Source organism: Pinus tabuliformis, chromosome 7 (genome assembly GCF_031772625.1).
Source record: "Pinus tabuliformis cultivar Carrire ecotype Pingquan chromosome 7, CPIR1, whole genome shotgun sequence".
Lineage (NCBI taxonomy): Eukaryota > Viridiplantae > Streptophyta > Pinopsida > Pinales > Pinaceae > Pinus > Pinus tabuliformis.
The window spans coordinates 824,389,300-824,399,527 of NC_142293.1; the positions used below are offsets into that span (position 1 = coordinate 824,389,300).

General features: G+C 37.7%; 1 pseudogene; it reads right to left on the reverse strand.

Annotated features, from left to right (window-relative positions):
• Window positions 1-8,504: 8,504 nt before the first annotated feature.
• LOC149250156 (secreted RxLR effector protein 161 pseudogene) lies at window positions 8,505-9,110 on the reverse strand (annotated as a pseudogene).
• Window positions 9,111-10,228: the final 1,118 nt, after the last annotated feature.

The window sequence follows — 10,228 nt, forward strand, 5'->3', positions numbered from 1 at the left end:
TAACAAGAAGAAAGATAATAAGAAGAAAAATCTCATGTCCACTTATCCAAACAACCAAGTTGGAAGAAGCTTAGACGTCAATGATAATATTGTATGTACATCAGTACAGAAGGAGGTGAATCTGAGTAGCTTTCAACAACATGAAGAGAAAGAAATGACCAAACTCTTCCATATAAATGTACAGGTCAAGAAGACAAATATTAATGCTCTATTTGACTCAAGATCATAGGAGAATCTCATTGCAACATAGCTGGCTAAGAAGTTTGGGCTGGAAGTTCGTGATCATCCAAACCCATATCCACTAGGATGGGAAAATAAGGATGCAAAGATGAAGGTAACAAAACAGTGCAATATTAGATTTTCTATTAGTGTTGATTTTATTGATGAAGTAGATCTAGATGTGGTTCCCCTTAATTTATGTGGAGTCATGTTTGGGAATCCATAAATGTATATGCATGATGCAATGAGGAGAGATAACTAGTAACGAATCATCAAAGATGGAAAATAGTTCATCACCGACACACACAAAGGTAATTCGAAAATTTCACTGGTAAGTGTCAATCAAGACAAGAAATTGACCAATTCTAGCAAGAAGTATGTTTTATTGTTTTTAAGAGAAAGTCAATTTGAAGAGGAGTCAATAAGAGGAAATGCATCCCTAGAGGGGTGTACTAAGAAAAAAACAACAATTAGAGGAGTTTTTACAGGCATACAAGGATGTGTTCCAAAAGCCTAAATGGTTACCAACTAAGAGAGAAGTGGAGCATGAGGTCCGTCTATTTCTAGACTCCCCATTTCCAAATATTGGATTGTACATGGAGTCTGGTATAGAAGTAATTGAGGTGGAGAACCAATTGCAAAAACTATTGGAACAGGGTTTCCTGCGACCGAATACATCACCATGTGGGTCACCCATCATCATTGTGCCAATGAAGGATGGGACTCGGTGGATGTGTATAGATTACAGGGTGTTGAATAAAATCATGCTCAAGAGAAGATACCCCCTTCCGAGGATAGACAATCTGCTAGATCAGTTGCAGCAGGAAGATTATTTCACCAATCTCGGCTTGAAGTCTGGATATCACCAGGTTCAATTCAAAGAAGAAGATATATGGAAGACCGCATTCAAAACCAGACAAGGTTTGTATGAGTGGTTAGTTATTCCATTTGGCCTATATAATGCACCAGTTACATTTATGAGATTAAATGAATGATATACTGTGCCCTTTTATAGATTCATTTGTTATTTTCTATCTAGATTATATAATAGTATATAGTGCTACCTGGGAGTAGCATATTTCACATTTGACACAAGTGATGGAAATATTGAAGAAGCACCAGCTGTTAGCAAATCTCAAGAAGTGTAAGTTTGTGCACTAGTCTTTGGTGTATCTAGGGTATGTGATGGGTGGAGGACAACTCAAGATAGATCCTCCCAAGAGGGAGGCCACCATGAAATGGTCTGTGCCTACTAATGTTCCTAAGGTCAAGAGTTTCATTGGAGCTACACAGTACATGAGGAAATTCATAGCCTTAGTTTTAGCAGTAGCAACATCGCTCCACACCATAAAATCAAGTGGCAAAAGTTTCCAATGGGGAAAATGTCAACAAAAGTCTTTAGAGGAGCTAAAGAAGAAGATCAATCAAGCACCAATTCTAGCATTACAAAACTTACAATGACCCTTTGAAGTGGAGACATATGCGAGTGGGTATGCTATGGGAGTTGTCTTAATGAAATGAGGAAGGCCCACTTGCTACCATTATGAAGGATTTCATGGGGAAATTATTAACTACCCTATCTATGATAAGAAGCTATATTCCATGGTGTGAACTGTGAAAATGTGGAAGAACTACCTGATGGGAAAGGAGGCAATAATCCACATAGATCACCATCCATTACAGTACTTCCAGGCCCAATGTAAGCTACAACAGATGAGGCATTACAAGTGGGTTGGGTTTTAATAGCAGTTTCATTTGGGGATCAAGTATAAGAAGGGAAACACAAACAAGTTGGACAATATGGTTGCAAGATCACTAACATCAAATATTATAGCCTTGGGGACTCTTATGCACATGGAGCGATTCACCCATGATGCATACAAAGAGGAATATTCAGAAGATGAGAACTTCAAGGAGGTGTATCAGGAATTGCAGAGTCAAATTCATATGCATAAGTACGACAACACCGTTGACTACCATCTCCAGGATCGGTTACTCTACAGGTTAGATAAGCTATGTGTTTGTAAAGGTGAGTGTTTTCAAGTAATTAGAGAGGCTCACACCTCCAAGGTTCCAGGGCACTTTGGTGTAGGGAAGAATGTCGCTAACTTGCAGAGGTATGTGTATTGGCCCAAGATGTAATTATTGTCTTGTTTGGGATGACCCAGGTTTGAGATATACTGTGCACCAAAAAAAGCCCTCAATCATTGGCCCTTTTGGCAATGACCTATAAGAAGATTGCAGTTTCAGCCAAAGTGACTCTGGGAGGATGCAGAACTAGATTTATGTAGCCTTGAGGGACTGGGAGATGTGGTATTATTATGTTATATTGTTATTCGTATTTATAAATCACTTTTCCACATTAAATTAATCACTTAAAGATGCCATATAAACCCATAAACCATCATTGTGCTAAAATAAAATGCAACTGTAATAATTGATACTCTACAACAGATAATAAGAAAATGTACACATCAAACACCAAAATACCATCATTCACCCAAGTGTAGGGCTACGTCCATAAGAAATGTTGCTTAATATAATAAATCTTTGAACAACAAATATTTATTGACTTATGCACTAAGCTATAGGCTATCTGTGCACTCAACTGCAGACTCAGGCCTCTGTGCACTCAACTACAGAAACTCCCCTTCGCTACCAAATTATAGATCATTATAATTGAACCATAACATCGATCTTGATCTAAATATGATTCTTTTCTTATTATTTTACCCTATAAATACTATTACATTGAAGGGTTACATCATCAATATACCATGGTCCAAATACAATGGATTCCCTAAAACAAGCTACTATCATCCCCAAACCATTGATCCCTTACAAAATCACATGATTTTACAAAAAGGAGGGGCTTAGAACCACCCCGAATCCCTTACACTGCGCAGTATATTTAATTCCTCAAATTGTGCTCCACTACGCGCTCTTCCCCACAAAATGTGGAGTCTTTGCCAAAATCTAGGCCAAGTTGGGTTGCACCCAACAAGCACCCAATACTTACATGTGACTCGTCCTTATTCATTCAGTTGATTTTCCTCTGAACTTCACTATAATGTTGTTGTAGGCACTATTGAACTGCTGCAAACTGTATGTGACCTTCTTCTCTTCTTTGCGCACTTCCTCCAACAGTGCTTCTACCGCGGGTTTTGTAGCCTTCTGCATCATTGTTGTCTCTCTCTATCGAAGCTCTTGAAGCTTCTCATCAACTAATTGGGATAGTTGGAGAGCCTCATCCTGCCATGGTTGAGTTATTTTTCTCAGAGTCTACTCTTCCTTCCTCAACTCCTCTATCTTCTTTTGGAGGGAATTTTCCACATTGATCGTTGTGAGCTTCTATGAAATTGGTAAGGTATTCACAGTTTCCCAAATATCCTCTAGCTTATGCTACTTCTCCTAAATATCTTCTTGTAGTTTCTGCACATTTGGATCTTCATACAGTGAAGTCCAAATCTGTAAGCTCTCATCAAATAGATTCCCACAATCTACCACTCCTGCAGAGATGCCAACCATTGTAACATTCAGCTTGGGCTCCCTCTTCTCTTGCACTTCCTGCGGTGTGGTTGGCTGTAACTTCATTTGTAGCTCGTTGATTTTCATCTCATATGTAAATTGCACTTTTGCAATCTTATCCTTGTATCCTTTTACTATAAGGTTGAGCTTCCCAACCTTTTCCTCTACTTGTTCCTCTTCTCGGACATCAATGTCTAGAATCTTGCAACATGTTGGTTCGACCACCTCCTTCACCTTCTGTTGTTGTTGTACTACCTGATCCCTGTCCTGGATCACCTGGTCGAGCTTCTTTTACATTAAAGATAACTCTCTCTGTACCTGAATGTTTAACTATGAAGTGTGTTTTTTGTGCAGCTCACCTCATCTATGATCTCTTGATGTACCTTGTGTAATCTCTAAAGTGGTACTGTTGTGATGTTCATGTTCACATACCTCCACTCTTTTGCCTACTGATGTACCTCAATGAAGTCAAACTGTAGGGCTCAGACAGATATCTGTGTTATCTGCACTGCAAGTGTAGGCTCTATTGGTCTTTCCTCTCAAATATTTTCCTCTACCTGCACTGGCTGTCTTACTATCAGTGTGAATATTTTCACTTCTGTAATGCACTCCTCGACACTTGTTAGAAGTGTGTCGTAGAAATCCTCTAACTTCTTCCATGATTCTTCCTTTGCTTCCTAAATTATATCCCCAATCTGATCCAAGTCCCCATTAGTGAATACCAATGGTGTTATGTCCTTTATCTTGTCTGCTTTTTGCCTCTTTTTGCTTCTTGTCACAGCTTCAGCACCTGCCTTCCTCTTCTTCGTGACATCTCGGTTTGTCTCTATCATTTTGGATTCTTTGTTCTGCTCATCAGCTTGAGGAGGATCCTGGCGACCTTCATCGTATTTCTCCTCTTGTTCTAATTCTTTCTCATCCTTATCCTTACCACTCGCTTCCCCATGTTGTATCATGTCCTCGTCTGTCAGACTATCCTTTGTCTGTGTCTTCAGTGCAGTCATCCATCCATGGGAAAATACTGTATCTATTCTAGGAGATTATCTTCTGTCACTAAATAATGTAGGGGATGTCATTCCTTCCTTCAGTCCCTGTGAGATTCTATATAAATTTTGTGGAAGTCATCCTTAAACTTCACGACAGAGTTATAGGCTCAGTGAAAGATGAGGGTGGTAGTTCACCAACATGTGTAAGTCCATATGATATAAAACAAAAAACATTATGTTATCCTATGCTCGCGTCATTTTAGTGGTATACAACAATGAGTCATATCATGTGGCTTTACAAATATATGAGGGTACCAAAGGGAACTACGAATATTCTGGCTCTCTCCATGCAAGCATCGCAATTATCAAAACTAACCATATGTAATGAAATAGAGTACCTTTCTCTTGAGCCTCGTAGTAGTCATCCAAAAACTCTTAGCATAGATATGCGACCCAGTTGTATTGGACCCCATTAACGCATTACGTAACTAATGAAAATATTGGTGCAGGGACTTCATTAGTCTAACACTTCCTCATGATTTTTCCAACCAATATATGTGTTGTGAAGTGAACTCCTTAGTCATTGATCGATTTGATATCATAACCTCACTTCTCTTTTTTCAATCAACACTTCTCCTTCATGTTTTTTGGTATGACTTTGCCCTGGTCTTTCCCGAAAAAAATCCTCTACAGGGTTTAGCCCTTGATAAGGCAGTCTTGTGATTCTCCATATAGCATTTGGTCGATAGGGATCCTCTTTGCCATCGATAGGCATCTATCGTGCACTAGGAAGAGCATTTATCTCACACAAGTTATGTTCCCAGGGCTTCTGCCAAAGTGCGGCACATTCAACATATTCACCAAGCCCAACTATGCCAATCTAGCTACCCACTGCTATGGTTCTAACCTTGTCACCCCACTCTCAGGATAGTCTACTAGTTTCAAGTATCTGTCTGGTGCGAATTGTGGATATTTTTTCCTGTCATTGAAATCATAGTCCACAAACTTCAGCTGCGAAACCTTTCCAAGGGTTTCTCCAATAAAGCGTAGTGACTCTGATAATAAAGGTGTGAGGGTGCCATACTTCACATCCTTCGACTCTTTCACTAGTTTTTTATCTGGTTTTTTTGGTGGAATATATGGTTGGAGAAGTGATGGAAACATTACGCCATCCATTTCCATTTTCACTTTCTCTACTTCTTCCTCATTTTCTCTCACTTGTTCGAGCTCTTTCTGAGGCTCGAAAGGTCTCTTTCATTGTTTCTTCTTTGTTCTCTGCTCTTTGGTCATTTTATTTTATAGGGATTTCCTCTGTGTGAGTGATGATGATGTTGTAGGTGGTGCTGTTGCTATGAGCATGTCAGCTGATGCTACTTCCATGACTCCCACTAAGCCCTTCTCACTAAATATATGAATAAATTCTTCAGGCGTGAGGGCATTCATCGAAAAATTTTGCAACTTCTTCGCAATAACAATACTCGAACTCTCAGGATAGTAAAGTGCCAAATCTAGGTGGGACGCAACTTTTTATAACAAATCTAAATTTCTAACCCCATCATTAGCTCAGATTGTGTTCATTAATTGCATATCCATCACTAGATCTAGTTAATTTGTCCTCATAAATGCATCTTTTCTCATATTTTAATGGAAACTTTCCTTTTTTTTTAACAATCATACTTTTCTGGTGAATTTCAATGCATCCCATATTGTATCGAGCAACCCCTTTTACGTCAAGACTCCTACGTCAAAGCTCTCTCTGCAATGTAATTTATAGTCCAGTGCCCACTTTCACTGTAGGTGGCTATAAGACTCTTCTTCTTTCTCTTGAGAGAATATGTAGGGGCATGGTTGTCCTTGTACAACTTCAACTTGTTGCCATTTAATCTTCCTTGAACCAATTATCCATTTAACTTTTCTAATTGAACTCCACCTCCATCAATAATATTCTTGATATTGTATGGCCCCAAACAATGCATCTTGAATTTTCTTGGAAATTTTACAAACTTACTACCATAAAGGAGAACAAGGTCTCCTACCCAAAACTTCTTTTGCTTAATATGTATGTCATACCAATCCTTTTCTCTTTCTTTCTGTACCTGTTGATGGAATCCTTTTATAAATCTATATTCCTCTAAAGAAAGAAATTGCAACATTCTTTCCTCCATTATATCAGGGTCTGCCATATATCTAAAAGATGCATTCCTAAAGCTAGGCATGATGTACTTCATGGGCATAAAAAATTCTTGCAAATAAACTAACCTGAAGGGTGTCTAACCTGTCAAAATTTTTACATGTGGTCCTATAAGCCCATAATACTGCTAGAATTCTAATGTCCCAGTCATCTCTATTCACATTGCATACCTTAGTAAGTGCATTCTCCAAAATCTTATTAAATTCTTCTATTGTTCCATTGTCTTAAGGATGATAAGGGGTACTCTTTTGATGATAAACTTGGAACTCCTTAGTCAATGCTTCAATAGTCTTATTTAGGAAATGTGAACCTTGGTCCCTCATCAAAATATTTGGACATCCAAATCTAGACAATATGTACTCAAAAATAAACTTCATAGCAGTCTTTGTGTTGCAGTCCCTTATTGGTTGTGCTTCGGCCCAACTTGTCAAGTAATCAATCAATGTAATTATGTACCTTGCACCAGTTTTCTTTCAAGGTGGGTTGATGGGTCCAACAAAATCAATGGCTCACTTATCAAAGGCCTGCAATGTAACTTGTGGTACCAATGCCATCTCATCTCTTTTGGAAGGCTTTATTCTTCTTTGACACACATCACATGCTCGATAATACTCCTTTGCATCTTTATGTAGTGTAGGCCACCACAATCCTGCTCTCAAAATCTTTTGCACAGTAGCTTTTCCTGCATAGTTTCCACCAGTTGTGCCCCCATGAGACTCTGCTAGAATCATCTATCTTTCATGTTCAGGAACATATCTGCGCAGTATCTCATCTGGTCCCATCTTATGTAGCTACCCTGTTATTAATGAAAAGTTAATTGCCTTAACCATTAATACTTTCTTTTTTTGCGTAGTATCTTCAAAATACATTCTTGTGGTAAAAAAATAAATGATATCTGCAAAATGGTCATATTCCACTCTGATGGAAAATACTTGCACATCAAGGAGATTATCCTCTATGCTGGTTGGTTCTTCCCGTGTTTCTAGTCTTAACAGATGGTCAAGTCCTACATTCAATATCCATGGTTTAATAATGATCTCAAAGTCATATTTTTGGAATAACAGTAACCACCTAAAATATTTCCTCCTAAGACAAGCCTATTAACCAAATACTTCAGTGTAGAATGATCTGTAAACGTTTTAAAGTGTGACCCTAGCAAATAGTGTCTAAAATTCTACAAAGGATACACCATGGCCAATCCTTCTCTTTCTCTAGTGGTGTAATTATTTTATGCTTTAGATACATTTCTACTTGCAAGAGATATAGGATGATTAATTTCTCCTGTACCAGGTTGAAAGATGGAACAACACAATAAAAACTAAATTATAGAGCATAAAATATTCAACAGTAATGCACAACTCTCACACACCAACTCAATCTTATTTCATTAACATAGGCATATATTTATACATGAGGAGAGGTATTGGGATTTTGTCAACTCCACAAATCATTCCATAATTCTCTCAACAAGCATCCATAAATCTCTCACCTGTCATTCCAATAATTTCTCCATAAATATCTCACTAATAAGAACAACTTTATTTTTTTAATATTTGACAAATGATCCATTATTCCATCATTTATCCCCCATAATGATCATTTGGAAATATTCCAAGATCATCTCTGAATTTGCAGAACTTTTCCTTAGACAATGCTTTGGTGAATATATCAGCTACATGTTTATCTGTTCTGTAGTACTCAATCTTGATCACTCCTTGCTGAACCAGATCTTGAACAAAATGATACTGAATATCAATATTCCTAGTCTTCTTATGGAAAACTTGATCCATTTTCATCTGAATAGTACTTTGATTATCACACATCAACCGAGTGGGTTGCTCTTGTTGTTCATCTAGGTCCTCTAGAATTCTTCTTAACCAAACTGCTTCAGATGCTGCTGTCGCTGCCGATTTATACTCTCCTTCTATTGTCGAGAGAGAAACTGTTGATTTCTTATTAGTACTCCAAGCAACTGCCGTTGAACCCATACTGAATGAATACCCTGAATTTGATTTCCTGTCATCCATATATCCATCCCAATCTGAATCTGCACAACCAATCAACCTGAAATCTTTTGTAGACCTGTATACCAAACCATAACCAACTGTTCCACGTAGATATCTTAAAATCCTCTTTGTTGCTTTCCAATGAAATTCCGTAGGTTCTGCCATAAATCTTGATGCCATAATGACTGCAAAAGAAATATCTAGTCGAGTTGTAGTTAAGTAGATCAAACTTCCAACCAATTGATGATCCAAAGTAACATCAACTGAATTAGAGTCATCATGTCTGTTTAACTTCAACCCAACTTCCAAAGGAGTTTCCGCGGGCTTGCAACTCAACATTCTGAACTTCTTCAAAATCTACCAAGTATACTTGGCTTGTGACATGAAAATACCATCTTCCTTCTGCCAAAATTCAATACCCAAGAAATAATGTAACTCACCAATATATGTCATCTCAAACTAAGCAATCATATGTGACTTAAACCTTTGAAATAGTTTTATACTATTCCCTGTGTAGATCAAATCATCAACATATAAGACAACTATCAGAATTTCATGTCCTGACTAAAAGATATAGAGATTGGGCTCAGATAAACTTTTAACTAAGCCATGGTCCCGAAAATACTTATCAATTATTGAATACCATGCCCCTAGGGCTTGCTTAAGACCATACAAGGCCTTCTTCAACTTATAAACATAATCTTCTTTTCCTAGCACTTCAAAACCTTCAGGTTTCTCCACATAACCATTTAGAAAGGTTGATTTAATATCCATTTGAAAAATTGGCCACTTGTATTGTGCAGCTAATGCAAGAACCATCCTGATTGTATCCAACTTTGCCACTGGGGTAAATGTCTAAGTATAATTAATTCCTTCTTTTTGTGGATAGCCCTTTGCAACTAAATGAGCCTTATACTTATCAATTGTGCAAACTGATTTATACTTGGTTTTATAAACCCACTAAGTGCCAATTACATCTTTTCCCTTTGGTAATTTGACCAAGTCCCATGTATCATTTTTCACCAAGGCATTCATTTCTACTTCCATAGCTTCATTCCATTCATTCTTTCTTGATGCTTCTACATAATCCTGTGGTTCATTGGTTCATCCATTTTCATTACCTATCCCATAAGTGCATAATTCACTAGATAAATTTGAGATCTAGTAACCCTTCTTTCAAAATTTCTATCCAACATACTGTTTTCTGAATGACCCCTTTGAAGCCACTTAGGATTCTTCTTAACTTCATCTTCTTTTACTAACTTGGAATTTGAATCATCACCAATATTCATTGCATC